Here is a 15,085-nt window from a genome sequence, read left to right as displayed (position 1 = left end):
GGCAGGCAGAGGCAGAGGGAGAAGCAGGCTCCATGCTGAGCAAGGAGCCCGATGTGGGAGTTGATCCCAGGACTCTGGGATCATGACCTGAGCCGAAGGCAGCTGCTTAACCAACTGAGCCACCCAGGCGTCCCTAAGTTTTTTGTCTTTCACGTTACAGCCTTTCTTGCACTAGGACTGAACTTTGCGCCTGGTGTCAGGGTGGAGACCCAGTTTCATTTTTCACTTGTAATAATAGCTGCATAATGAGACCTTCGATTTAATATGAAAGTCCCTCCGGTTTTTTTCTTCAAGAATTCTTGGTCTGTCCTTGGTTCTTCACCCTTACGTAAGATTTTAGATTCAACTTGCTAAGTCCCTCGAGGATGCCCGCTGGGATTTGGCTTGCAACTGCAGCTTGCAACTGGAGATTCTTCAGAGGAACGGACGTCGTCACGATATCGCATTCACAATGTCCGTATCTGTTATCCATGAACTTCACGTTCTCTGCATGGATTTCAGTCTTTTAAAATAGATCTCAAGTCTTCCATTTTGCAACTACTGCTAAAGCACCAAGTGGCCAAAAGGAAGTTCAAATCCTTTGTGACTTCTGACCAGTGTAAGAACCATAAAGGGCATTTTAATGCTCCTTCCCACATTTGCAGCAAAATTATGTCTCTCCTCTGCCCAAAGATCTGAAACTGAAGCGCGGTGTTCAATCCATGCCCATTGGAAAGGATGATGACATTCTAGTTCTTGCAGGTCAGCACAAAGGTCAGCAAATTGGTGACATAGTCCGGGCTTGAAAGAGCTGCGTCCTCTACATTGAGCAGGTGCGACAGGAGAAGGCTGATGGCACGTTGTCTGTGCAGCGTGTACCCTCACAAGGTTGCTAACACTAGACCAAAACTGGACAGAGATCCCCCCAAAGATCCTTGAACATAAAGTCATATCTCGTCAAGAGGAAATGAAAAGAGGAAATATAAGAAGAAAAAATGGAGAAGATGCATGAATAAAGTAATCCTCAACTTTCATTAAAACTCGCTATTATGGGGGCACCTGGGTAGCTCAGTGGTTCAGCGTCTACCTTCAGCGCAGGTCCTGGAATGGGGTCCCACATGGGCTCCCTGCTCGGCGGGAAGCCTGCTTCTCTCTCTCCCACTTCCCCTGCTTGTGTTCCCTCTCTCACTAGGTTTGTCGGTCAAATAAATAAAATCTTTTAAGAAAAATTGCTAATATGAGGGGTGCCTGGGTGACTCAGCTGGTGAAGTGTCCGACTCTTGGTTTTGGCTCAGGTCGTGATTCCAGGGTCATGAGATGGAGACCCAAGACAGGCACCCTGCTCAGAGGGTAGTCTGCTGCTCTCCCTCTTTGCCCCTCCCCCCACTTGCACATACTCATTCTAGATACAATAAATAAATCTAAGAAAATCGCTGAAATGAATAAATAAAATAAATGTCTCAATGCCTTTTAATTTTTTCTCTAAAGAGAAAAAAATTTGTTTTTGTTAGATTTATTCCTATGTATTTGATGTTTTCACTGATATGGTAAATAATATATATATTTTTAAAGATTTTATTTATTTATTTGAGAGAGAGAGAGCATGAGCAGGGGGAGGAACATGGAGAGGGGCAGAGGGAGAAGCAGACCCCTGCTGAGCAGGGAGCCCAATGCAGGAATCTATCCCAGGCTCCAGGATCATGACCTGAGCTGAAGGTCATTGCTCAACCAACTGAGCCACCCAATATTATATTTTCTTATTTAGTTGACCACAAATGCATAGAAATCCAATTGGCTTTTTAAATTCTTTAAGTTGGGAAAATTCACAAATCATAGGAGTTGTTCTTTTAAACTGTACGATCTAGTGTGTTCACACAGTTGTGCGACCATCAGCACTCTCTAATTCCAGAACATGTCATCCCCCCAAAAGAACCCCTGTACATGTTAACAGTCAATCCTCAGTTCTCCTTCCCTAGATAACAGCTAAGTTATTTTTTTCTGTGTGGACTTGCCGATCCTGGACACTCTGTATAAATAGAACCATACAATGGGGAGTCTCATATGACTGGCTCCTAGCACTTAATATAATATTTTCAAGGTTCATCTCCAAGCAACATGTATCGTTCCTTTTTAGAGCTGAATGATATTCCACTGTATGGGTGTCCCACGCTTCGTTTATCCATTCTTCAGCTGACGCGCATGTAGATGGTTTCCCCTTTGGCTCTGACGAAGAGCCCTGCTATGAATCTTCATGTACAGATTTTTGGGTAGACACGTGTATTCAGTTCTTCTGGATGAATACTTAGGAATGAAATTGTCGGGTGTATGGTAACTCCACGTTTAACTTTTAGAGGAACTGTCCAACTGTTTCTCAAAACAGTGGCACCATTTTGCATTCCCACAAGCAACGTACGACGGTTCCAATTGCCCCCATCTTTGCCAACATTTGTTATTGTCTGTCTCTTTTGTTATAGCCATTCTAGTGGGACGTGCTCTCGTTGTAGTTTTGGTCCACATTATTCTAATGACTAGGGATGTTGGGCACTTTTTCACGTGTTAATTGGCCATTTGTATATCCTTTCCAGAAAGATGTGTATACATATCCTTCGTCCATTTTTAAATTAGGTTATGTGTCTTTTTATTGTTGTGTTGTGAGAGTTCTTTATATATTCTGGATATAAGTCTCTTGCCAGATGTACAATTTGCAAATATCTGTCTTCTAGTCCATGGTTTGTCTTTTTTCTTTTTTAATAACAAGGCACAGAACTTTCCAATTGTGATGTAGTTCAGTTTATCTGTTTGGTTTTTTTTTTCTTTTGTCCCCTGTGCTTTTTAATGGTGATAGACCAGATGCATCTCCCTTAAAATCAGGAACAAAACAACAGTGTGTGTGTTTGATTTAAGGGTTTCCTCTCTCACTGAACCAATCAATCAGTTGCTTGCTCCCTCTCCCCTGACTGTAGTCATCGCTTCAGGAAAGGACAGGTGACCAAGCCAGGTCCCCCAGCCTTCTTCAGTGGGATCCGTCCAACTGAACCTGGGACAGAGTAACCCATTCTCTCCTCTCTGATTGGAAAGATACAAAATATCACCCCTAAGTAACAACCTCAGTTCCCCTGCAGAGTGAAGAAGTCTATTTGTTCCTTGTGTCTTTCCTGACCTCCCAAAAGTTCAGTTGTCATGTTGGGAAAATTGGAAAAATTCCTACCTCATGGGTTGCTGCAAATACAAATAAATATACAAATAATATACAAATACAAATAAAATAATGATTACAAAATGCTTTAGCAGGAAGACTCACTAAGGGCTCCCCGTCAATTTTGTCATCATTAATGTTACACATAAGCTCATTCCACACTTGCAGCCTGGCCTTCCTTCTCCCTCCCAGCATTGTCACCTCTTCCCCCACCAATGCCCCCATCCCCACCCATGGAGACTGCAGAAGGATTGATTTCCCTCTAATATAGCACATGTTAGCATAGCATAGGTTTCATTTGCACTGATCATTTCCATCCGCTGAGGATGTGTTTCCAGAATGCCAACTCCATCTTGTCCATTTTTAAAATATTCTCTTCTAAATTGTGATAACAATATGCACAGAATTTACCATCTTGGCCATTTTTAAGTGCAACATTTCGACCGGTAGTGAATATAGTCACATGGTTGTGCAACCATCACCACCGTGCAGAACTTTTCATCTTGCCAAACTGAAACTATGTCCCCATTAAACAATACCTCCTCACGGCCCCCCTCCAGCCCCAGCCCCTGGCCACCACCATTCTGCTTTTTGTCTTTATGAATCTGACTACTGTAGGTACCTCATGTCAGTGGAATCATCTAGTATTTCTCTTCAGGTGATTGGCTTATTACCCTTACTGTGATGTCCTCAAGTTTCATCCATGTTGTAGAACATGTCAGAACTTTGCTCCTTTTTAAGGCTGAACAACATTCCGTTGTACGGACAGACCACATTTGCTCGCCCTTTCATCTGTGGACACTTGGGTTGTCTTCACCTCTTGGCTATTGTGAGTAAGGTTTCTGTGAAGTGGGTCTACAGACATTTCTTTGTGACTCTGCTTTCAATTCTTCTGAGCACACACTCAATGGCTCATATGACTTCTAAGAAAGAAAGACGCTCTGGAGCTTCAGCACAAATCCTCTCTGGGGTTATTACCCCCTGTTATCATCACTGGCAAAGACTCTGTGGCTCCGGAAGATGGCTGCTTGCCCAACGTGTCCCACACAGGTTGTGAGAGAAGATGAACCTGCAGCGTGGCCCATCGGCTCCGGAGCCCAAGCTCTTTCCATCTCCGTTCCCAAACAGAATATTCTTGGGGATTATCGATGGGCTCCCCAAAACAATGTGTTAGAACATGAACACACAAGACCCAGCACTTTGTAATGCATGAAGGCTAAACAGAAAACTTAGTGAAGGAGGAAATTCCATTCACAGAAGCTTTGAAATTGCTTGGAAATTAACCTGTTGAAGTAAATTTCAGGATTTGCTGAAGAAGATTTAAAAACTCTTGAGGGAGAAATAAAGGAAGAATTGAAATTTGGGGTTTCTTTCAGGCTAGAAAGATTCAGAATGATAAAGATCAAGAAGCTCCTGTAGTTCATTACAGATAGAGCTCAAAAATGAACTAAAGCGGTGCCTGGGTGGCTCAACGTTAAGCGTCTGCATTCAACTGAGGTCATGATCCCAGGGTCTTGGGATTGATCCCTGCGTCAGGCTCCCTGTTAAGCAGGGAGCCTGCTTCCTCCTCTCTCTCTCTCTATTTACCGGTGATCTCTGTCAAATAAATAAATAAAAATATCTCTAAAAAATAAATAAAATAAAAAATAAAAATAAATAAATAAATAGATAAATAGATAAATAAAGGACATCCTTACTGCACCAAGATTTTATTAGGAAGTCTTCTCTCACCCACAGCTCTGCAAGAATGTCCAAGGTCACAGGAAGTGCTGAGTCCCATACTCATGCCCCAGACCCTCCCAGGGAAGCGACACCCCAGAGCAGTTTTGCAGAGCTGCCCCCTCCCTTCTGTGCCCCTTTCCCTCCCCGATGGTGGAAGCAAGCCTCTGGGTCTGGCCTACCCTCTTGCCGGCACGGGCTCTCCTCCTGCTCCTGGGGTCCTAGCCTGTGCTGACGAAGACCAGCGTCGTGTGGAGCTGTGGGTGCTCACTCACGGCAGCAAAACTCACCCTGTGGAGAGTTAGTGGATGTTTGAAGAACAGTAGTGCTCGTCTCCTCTCACCCGGGAGTCATTCCAAAGGATGTGATGACCTTGTGTCATGCAAGTCCCTGTATCCCTAGATATTCTCCTCCCGCATTGACCCCAAATCATTGAACCTTAGCTGTGAAGTCCTGACCCATGTTTCTCTGATGCAGGAATCGCTTCTCTAACATGGTCATCTAGCCTCTGCCTGAATGCTTCCATGACAGGGACCTCCGACTCCATTTGTCACTGTCAATGATTGCCCCTGCCTTTCTCCCCATCTGGAGCGTAGACACTCAGGAGAGGGGGATGGCTCTTCATTCGTTATCTTTAATACTTTAATGAATCTTAGACAGGCACAATACACAAAATACTGATGCTTTAGTTTTTCCTCTCACCCCACAAAGATTTCGTTAGCATCTGCTTACGTGCCAGGCACTGTGCTAGGAGTTCAGAATCCATCAGTTCCCAAGACAGAGTCTCCAGCCATCTCTTAGCTTACGTGCTAGAGAGGGGAAGCATAAACCATCAAAGGAAGAAATGATTTACTTTTTTACATTTAAGTGGTGATGCATGCTAGGAAGGAACAAAGAGCCAGGTGGACTGAGGCCATGCTGGGGGAAGGGGCTGAGAGAGGTGGTCAGGGAAAGCGCATCACAGGCAGGATAGAGGCTCCCAGCTGCTGTCAGTTGGACTGTGCACCTGCTGGTTGTTTAGAGAGCCCTGGATCACCTGGTGGTGATCACTCATCTGGGACAGCTGTGCCCACGTGATGGGCCCTGGGCACACTGGCCGGACCTGCGCTCTTCCTTTCCTGCTGCTTTGAGACAGAAGCACTGATGTGTGCTGGGGCGCATGTGATGCTGACTGAAGGGGAGGCCCCCAGTGAGGCACAGTGTGCGGACCCAACCAGCCCAAGGTCTAGTGCTTGCCACTCACCAGCCCAGAAGACCTGGAACAATTCATTTCATCTCAGCTCCTCTGTGCTCTCATCTAGCCACTGAGAAAAATGATCTTGCGCCACTGGGGAGCTGCAGGTCTGAGAGACCATGCGTCTAACTGGCTGACATGTTGTACGAAACGGACTGTGGTTAAGCCTCCTTCAAGTAGGTGCCTCCCCTCGGCTGTATCCAAGATATCACCCGCACAACTGGTTCCCACCAGGCCCCTTGGGCTCTGAAGCTGCCGCAGGCACCATAGTGGGAGCTGGAGGTAGCTCTTGACGTGGTTCAGCATCTTCTTCTGGGGCTGGGGCTGTCAGTCCAAGAAGAGAAAGTATTATCCCCATGATTGACTTTTCACGCCCCTCCTAAATCAAGGAAAATTTCCCCACCGTTCAATGTTCTCTGGGTCCAGGAAGCAATCCCTAGAGGGTCTCCCCTGATGGCAGGTCATGGGCACAGGGATCTGAGGCTACTCCTTACTCCCGGCCTACCAGTTGATGGAGGCTTGCTCTGTGTGGCCTCCTCTGGTCCCTGCACAGGTCTATATCAGTCACCCCTGTCCTCCTCAGCTCAGCATCTCTCTGGTTCTCGGCCCTCGCTCCCTCCCCTCCTGCTTGTGCTCTTTTCCCTCTAATAAAGAAATAAAGTCCTAAAATAATACGTAAAAGATTGAGCATCAAAGTATACACTGAGGCCTTCAAGACCGGGCTGGAAACACCCTCCTGTGTGTATTTCCTTGTCATCTTTCCTCTTGTGCTGATGGCATCAGAGGTGCATGACATCCCAGGGAGGGAGAAGGCCGAAGGGGGAGGGACTCTGGGCTCCTGAAAGACCACATAAAGGATTTCAGTCTCCAATCTGAAGAGCCACTCAGTACTGCCATGGGGGGACCTCTGTGGTGACATGCAACCAAAATTTGAGAAGTTAACTTGGTCATTCGCATAATGTAATATACTTCTGTACAACATGTTGGAATCATCATGTTCACTTCGAAAGTTATCAGCCTAAAGCCCTTAAAAAGGTCCAAAGAGGGACCTGGCTTCCTCAGGTACTAGGATCCTTCATCTCTGGGTTATGAGTTCGAGGCCCACATCAGGCACAGCTAACTTAAAAAACAAAACAAAGGCTTACACAGGACTAAAATCCGTGAGGCTCAAACAATGGAGCTGGTCTGTGCTGGCATGGATCCTGTCTCCCGATCATTCAGCCACTAGGCACTGAACACTCAGATGGTGCCAACGCTTATCAGTCTGGCGAGATCTCCTCGTAAGAGCTCAGAGTCTAGGGAGAAGATGGACAAATGAGAAACCAAAATGTGAATGGAAAGAGTGATTGCTGCACAGCAAAAGAGCAAGGGACTACAACTAAGGCCCGAACTCCACCAGGTGAGGGGTATGACAAGGCTGCACTGAGATGACATTGAGAATTCCTGCGGGAGGAAAAGAAGGAGCCAACCCTGCACAAATGTGAGTGCATTCCACCTGGCAGAGGCCACCATGGAGCAGAGGATTGGAGGTTAGAAAGGGGGCCAGGGTGGCCAGAGGAAGCTGAGGAAGGAGCAGAGAGGGAGGGAGGGGGGGCCAGGGCCCGGGAAGTTGGACAGTATCAGTGCCCTTCTCCCAGGGCTGTGTGACCCCACTTCCCCACACTCAGTGGCTGAACCCACAAACACTGCCTCGTGGTCTCAGGGGATCAGAATCTAGCAGTGCTCAGCTGGGGGCTCCTTCCAGAGTCTCTCCTTACGTTGGGGCTGCTGACAACACCAAGGGAGGACCTGCTTCACCGATGAACCTGAACTCACTTAGGGGCATGGGCCAGATACAGCCCATCTCAAAGACCTGAGTTCTTCTGTCTGCTGTGGAGTCACAGGGCTGTGCCACGTGCGTATGTCTGTGTCATGGTTCAACCTAGGGGCTTGTGCTCCCGTGTAAGGATCTGAGAGAGAACATGGGTCAGAGTCAACATGGTGCTGGGCAGTGAGCTTTTAGAACTAAAGCACAGAAGGGCCTTGGGGTCATGTTGCCACGTTCTGTGACATGGAAGTGAATCACGAAGTGCAGACCACACTCAGGGGAGGGGGTCACACAAGCATGTATACAGAGGAGTCGGGGAACCAATGGAGCCCCTGAGGGGAGACTGTGAAGATCCCTGCAGGGTCCGGGCCTTGCCCAGAATCAGACTGGTAGGGAGGCTTAGCAGGCATGAACCCAGCTCTTTGAGTGTCTGCAAAGTTGGGGTCCTGCATGCACCTAGCCATTCACTGGGGGTCTGGAAAAGGTTGTCTGGAATGAAGTGGCTGTCGACCTGGAAATGTTATCGGGCTGAGGGTGATCATTGATATCCTAGATAGGAGACATCTCCCCATGTTCTTGTCTGAGGAGGACCCTGGGTCATGGCGACCCACTGGATGGACCCCTAACTACATCACACCCTTTGGAAAAGAGGGAATGGTCTGCATCCCAGGACTGGCGGTCTCTAGGGGTAAGCGTACATTCTGACCATCAAGGGCCAAGATTCCAGTCCCTTCTTTAGGGTTTGCATTGAGAATTCGAAGCCTAAGATCGATGGAAGCTATGACGCAGCCCTCTGTGGGTGGGGCTGTCGTCTTCTGAGACCCCAGAATGTGAGCACTGATGAACACATGTGTGCACACAGCAGCAAGTGTGCTTGTGCACACAAACACACACACCCCAGTAGGGACTGTGGGGTGGGATCTGATTAGTAGCAGATTCCAGGAAGTTGATAGGACGGAGGAAATTTGGTGGGAGGTATTTCCTACATGTGACACCTCTCCTCTAACATCATAGCTATTATCCAACCTATGCCTGTGGACATCTGATAGAAAGACATGCCGGAAGCATCCATATTTTGCAGAGAAGACCATCCCTGTCAGGCACGATGGCTTATCTAGGGTCAAAACCAGGTAAGAATAGAGACTTGTGTCTGAAACCAGGTGTGTTTGCAAGCTGGGGCCCTGGCTGCTCCCAGACCTTCCTGGGGGCCTGTGGAGAGGGGTGTGTTGGGCTCACTGTGTACAGATAAGATGTGGCCTTGCATGCAGAAGGGGGATGAGGAGATGGCAGACCGGAGCACTGTTTGGGTAGGGGTCCAACCAGGAGTGGACCCCGGTAGGGGATCTCAGGAAGTGATGTCACTTCCTTGACCAACCCCAAAAACTTGAAACCTCTGTAACCAGGCACCCACATTCTAGTCCGGTATCAGGGATACTTGGGTCAGGACATCGGACACAGAACGATGTTTTCCTGCTGTCTTCCTACTTCCTGGGGCTCTGGGTACCAGAAACCCCAGGAAAATGGCTTGTTCCCATGCTGCAGACATTGGCTCAAACCTCGCCCCCAATGCCCCAATGTCATTTCGAGGGAGATGCCATAAGGTACTTACTACTGAGCAGACTAGGTGATGCCCACCCCTCTGATCCATCCTAGGGAAGCCCCATCCCTTCCTCTGGAGTTTGAGGGGAGGAGGGATATGTGGGGGTTCCCGCCCATGGGCTGGAGTAGGGTGAGCACAATGGATACCCTGGTGATCCCTTCTTGTTCACACCAATGCCATGGTGGGCTGGGTGGACAGGGGATTCCTGAGGTGCCTCTTCGCTGTGCCAGAGCACATCCAAGGCCCTGAAGCTGGGCCACGTTTCTCTCCCTGGGGGAGGGGTCTGCACACTGGGCTGTGGTGTGTCTGGAATGGAGCGCCCTGGGTCTGAAGACCAGCAAAGGCCTCCAGACAGGGCTCTAAGGCCTCCTGCCTGGCTGCCGGGCACTGTCTTTACAGAACGCTCCAGAGGAGATGGTGCAGGAGCTGAATGTGGACATCCCCTGCTCTCCTTCCTTGAAGGACAAGAAGCCCCACAAGGCCAATAGAGTCTGGCGCTGGCTCAGGGTGAGTGCAGGTGCTGGGGAGACCCGACCACCGGGGCGCCGATGCAGCACCAAGGGCCCCACTTCCTAGAAGCCAGCCTGGCCTCCTAGAGTCCTGTACTCCCATGAATCTGCATCCCATCTCTTCCCCAAACTTGCCCTCATGGTCCTGCCCACGCCTTGGACAGAAGCAGAGTCGTTGTCCACATACTTATAGGAATATTATTAAAGACTTTAGACCCTGTCTCATCCCCATTGGCCCAACAGTCCTTCCTCAGGTTCTGCAAGTCTTGCAAATGATCATTTGCAAGAGTGAGTTGGGAGACTTTATCCAAAGGGACTTGGGGCCCATGGTACTCTGTCTCTTGCTCTGTGCTTTTGTTTTGATGGAGCACATCTTTGGGGTCAGGGTCAGGAATAGGGGCCTCACTTCCTCAAACTTGCCCTCAAGGTCCTGCCCAAGCCTTGGACAGAAGCAGAGCCATTGTCCACATACTTACATGAATATCATTAAAGAGACTTTCGACTCCGTCTTATCCCCATTGGCCCAACAGTCCTTCCTCAGGCTCTGCAAGTCTTTCAAATGATCATTTGCAAGAGTGAATTGGGAGACTCTTATCCAAAGGGACATGGGGCCCAGGTACTCTGTCTCTTGCTCTGCACTTTTGTTTTGATGGAACACATCTTTGGGGTTCCCCCAGGGTCAGGAATAGGGGCCTCACTGCACTGCACTGCACAGCAGTGCAGAAGGCCATCATTTATCACAGCCATGGAGCCCTTCACTGGTGCAGGAGTGGTTGTAATAACCTTCTGTGGCCAATGCACAGTGCTGCATCCTACAGCCTTCGTGCCCTACTATCCTAAGCCCTCTCACCTAAAACGTCTCTGTGTTCTCGTCTCAAGAATGGGATATGTTGGGTGCTGGGGTGGCTCAGTGGGTTAAGCCTCTGCCTGCAGCTCAGGTCATGATCTGAGGGTCATGGGATCCAGGCCCACTTCGGGGGGGGGGTCTCTGCTCAGTGGGGAGCCTGCTTCCCCCTGTCTGTCTGGCTGCCTCTCTGCCTACTTGTGACCTCTCTCGCTGTCAAATTAATAAATAAAAAGTCTTTAGAAAAGATAAAAAGAATGGGCTATGTTATCAGAAATCACAAGATCCATGCCACTCATGCACGGAGGTACTATCAATACTCCGCTCACGAAGGGACATGACATACTAGCGAGTTCAGACATCATTTCTTTCAATTCTTTGTATGGATAGCAAGAACATTTTCTCTTTTCCTTAAAGGTTTCTGAATTGATTGGTTGATTGATGGATTTGAGAGAGAGGCAGGGGGAGAGTGGGGAGAAGCAGAGGGAGATACAGAATCCTCAAGCAGACACTGCCTTATGGACACAGCCCTACGAGGAGCGCAGTCTCAGGACACGGAGACCATGACCTGAAGCAAAACCAAGAGCCTTAGGCTTAACCCAATGAAACACTGGGTCACCTGATTCTTTTTTGGACTCTGGGCTCTCTTGTCCCACCTCTGACATAAGTCACTGAGATCTGGGGGCTCATTCTGCCCTCCAAGCCCATCCCTCCTGGTGGCCACAGCACTGACTCATGTCTCCTCTGATTCACCTCAGGGGAAAAATGGTTCAACCAGGAAGAGGAGGAGGACCTCGGTGCTGTTGGCCAACCGGGCCAACAAGCTACAGGCCACAATAGATCACCTGGTGCCTGCCGTCATAAGACAAGATCTACACTATGTCCACATCTTTCTGGACACCTACCGCGCCTTTGCCACCCCCCAGGAGGTGCTGGACCTCCTATTTGCAAGGTGAGCACCCTCCCCTGCCCCTAACTGCTCCGTGTGATTTGGCCACTGCCTGGTTGTGAGACTTTGGCATGTCCCCAAGCTTCCCTTTGCTCCTAACTGGGGCAGAGGTATTATAGGGACTCAGTGGGGTCTTGTAGGGAAAGGACACCTGGGCGCCTGCACCAGTGGAAAAGTCTGCTGGAGGGCCTGTGGACATGCTCTTTGAACATTCCCGTGCCCCTCATGATGAAGCCTCTGCCTCGTCCCGTACTCTCACTACGGTCTTGAGCGGGGCTCCTTTGCCATTGAAAGGGAGATCTGAGACTCCTTCTGGGGTCTGTGTCTGGGTGAATCCAGAGCAGGCATCCCTGGGGGTGAGCAGGAGCCAGGCCCACTCAGATGTCTGTGATGGGCTGGTTGGGGCCTTTCATTCAGCAAGCATTCAGGAAGCCCCAATCAGTGGAGGCGATTAACTAGGAGCTGAATGTGATCCCTGCCCAGAAGAGACAGTACCCCAGGGCTGCAGTCTAGGCAGGGGTCAGACGAGGAGAGCCAACATCCGCAGACATCTCATGTGATGCTCCCTGGCCTCCTCTAGATTAGGATGCATTTACTCCACCTATGACGAGGTCGGCGGACCCCAGGAGCAGTGCAACACGTGAGTAAGCTTTGGCTGCTCCAGGAGGGCCTTCGCTCTCCACCAGGGTAGTGAGGGTACTGTGAGCTCAAAGGGCTGCTGGGCCTTCACGCACACCTCTGTTATTCCTGCTTTAGGGTAAGGGTCTGAGAGCTTCTCCTGGAAACTGGGAAGGTGTCCTGGGGAGATGGGATTGGTGTGTGAGCACTGTGGGAGAGCTGAGGGGGATGGAGGAGAGCTTCAACCCCTAAGAGGGTCATGCTCCATCCCTGCCCCCTCCCAGCCCTCTCTCTGCCCCAATTCTGGGACCCAGAACAGAGGATTTAGGAACCATCACAGAGCAGTCTGTTGGCACCTGCACGCTGGGTGCTCAGAGGGGGCTCAGGGAGAGTGGTGACCCAGTGAGAACTCAGGGAGCAGACATCCCACACCCTGTGGGAGGGGAGTGTCAGAGGAAGCAGACCCACTCATGGCACCTAGTGAATGGGCAGAGGAGCTAAGCTTGGAGGTATGGGGAGGGTCCTGGGAAGGCCTGGCTAGAGACAGAGTGCCTTTGTTCCCTCCTCGGGTGGATCTTCACGGAGCAGAGGCAAGTGCAGTGAGGGTAATTAAGAGGCTAGACACCCCCCCTCCCTGGGCACATGCAATTGAATTCAAGTGGCAAGTGGGCAAGGAGACAGACTGAGGAATGTGTCCAGCTCCCCTAAGAAGTACAGAAATGCTCACCCCATTGATCAAGGACTCCCACTCCTAGCGGCTTTTGGCCATCCTGCCATCTGGGAGCAGGCCTGTCTCGTGCGAGACTGCCAGGTCGCAGGTGGACAAGGAGTCCGACTGATCTTGGATAGGAGCTGGAAGCCCAGGTGCCCAGGTTCCCACAGGGGTTCCCTGGGATATTGGTTTGGATGCGTGCCCTGTCCTCTGACTTCTCTGCCTCCATGTCTGTCCCCAGGGCCATCTATGCCATCCTGAACACGTGGGTGGAAATGTATTCAGGGGATTTTGTGCAGCCTCCAGAGTCTCCCAGCTTGTATGTGCTGCTGGCCTACCTGCAGGTCAATGTGCCGGGCTCGGACCTGGAGCACCGGGCCCTGCTTCTGCTCTCAGAAATGCAACGCGCTGAGGCCACGGAGCCAGAGGCTGCAGGTGAGGAGGACTGGGGGTGACTGATGTGGGCCTGAGGAGGAGACAGGGTGGGCCACCCTGAGGAAGCCTCCGTAGATTGTGGCTAGGCTGAGAGGAGTGAGTCGTCTCAGATCCCTGTCCCCATGGGCTTCCGTTGGGGACACCTTCCAGGGCCTGGGTCTTGAACACAGACCACGCTGAGTGGTGGGAAAAGGGAAAGGCAAAAAGGAAGTCAATCAAGCTGATGATGCTTTCTCTTCTTGGAGCTATAGCACCAGCCCCAGAGCTAGTTCATGATGTGCCTCAGGAACTCGTCCCAGCAGCCACTGTCACCCACTGCATCTCTGGGGCCTGAGCTGGCCCCCGCCATCCCGGCTGCGGTGGGTCACCTCGGGTCAGGAAGAATAGGGACCCTCCCTGCCCCATTGGGACCAGGGCAGATGGTCGCCAGGGCCCTCGTTCACTTCTCTGGGATGGAAGAGCCATCGGGCTTTTTGCCTGACCTGGATGTCCAGCAGGGTCCTGCCCCTGCTCCTGGGGTTCCTGAGGACCCTGAACCACCACCTGCCTCCATGGAGCAACCAGGCTCCACCCCCAAGTAGCAGCTCATCCTAGCTTCAGCGCCAGAGCATGTCTCCCCCTCCCCCGTCATTTCCTTCTTTGTCATATTTGTGTTCTGTCTTCACCTCTATAATCACTTAATAGATTTAATTTATTAAATAAAGTAGAATTTGAGTTTACATAAAATTTTACTCACATCCTTTGCAGTGGGATATGGAGGTCTCATTAGGTCCATCCAGAGTGTTGCCCAACCATGTCCTTCTACAATATTTCCATCCCAGAGATACCTGTGCTCCTCATCGCTCACTGCTCAGTCCCTCTCCCAGTCCCTACAACCATTGTTCTTCTCTCTGTTTCTGCCACTTTACCTCGACTTGGACTTTTCCTCTGCCTGGAAACCTACAATATGGCCTTCTGTGTCTGTCTGCACAACAGAAGAGTGATTTCCCTCCTTTCAAAGTTTTTTATACAAATAACATTTTATTACATTGGAATGTTCCTGAAAGAGCAAATATCATGGGAAGCCCCCAAATGAACTATTTTCATTATCTGTCCTAGGTTTCCCTTTTAGAAACATGCCTTGGAAAGCAGAAAGTACGAGAGAAATTTCTCAGTCCATGAGACACCTTTACGTGCTTTCATTTTCCCAGGTTGTCTGTGTTTCAACTATTCTAATGGGCATCTGATCAAATATTTAAATCATATCTTAAATATTCTCCTTTCTTGCTAACAAGTTAGATCATTAAGTAAAGAGTTCTTTAGGCTTTATCCGGACTATGTTTATTTAGTCAATAATGATTTAAACATGAAAAAAAGAAGGCACGTTCCTTCTACCAAGAAATAATCCCCCACAACACTCGGCGTCCTTCTTCCCTGCCTTTCCCTCTAAGTGTAGTGTGTGTGCGCGTGTGTGTGTGTGTGCGCGCGCGCGTGAGTGTTTGGT

The 15,085-nt window shown here is 49.7% G+C and overlaps 1 pseudogene; it reads left to right on the top strand.

The window, feature by feature from the left end:
* The first annotated feature begins 8,703 nt into the window (after positions 1–8,703).
* On the top strand, positions 8,704–14,409 carry LOC125096217 (ral guanine nucleotide dissociation stimulator-like; annotated as a pseudogene).
* The last annotated feature ends 676 nt before the right edge of the window (positions 14,410–15,085 follow it).

The sequence above is a fragment of the Lutra lutra genome, chromosome 3, assembly GCF_902655055.1.
Source record: "Lutra lutra chromosome 3, mLutLut1.2, whole genome shotgun sequence".
Classification (NCBI taxonomy): Eukaryota; Metazoa; Chordata; class Mammalia; order Carnivora; family Mustelidae; genus Lutra; species Lutra lutra.
This window is presented reverse-complemented; position numbering and strand designations above follow the sequence as displayed.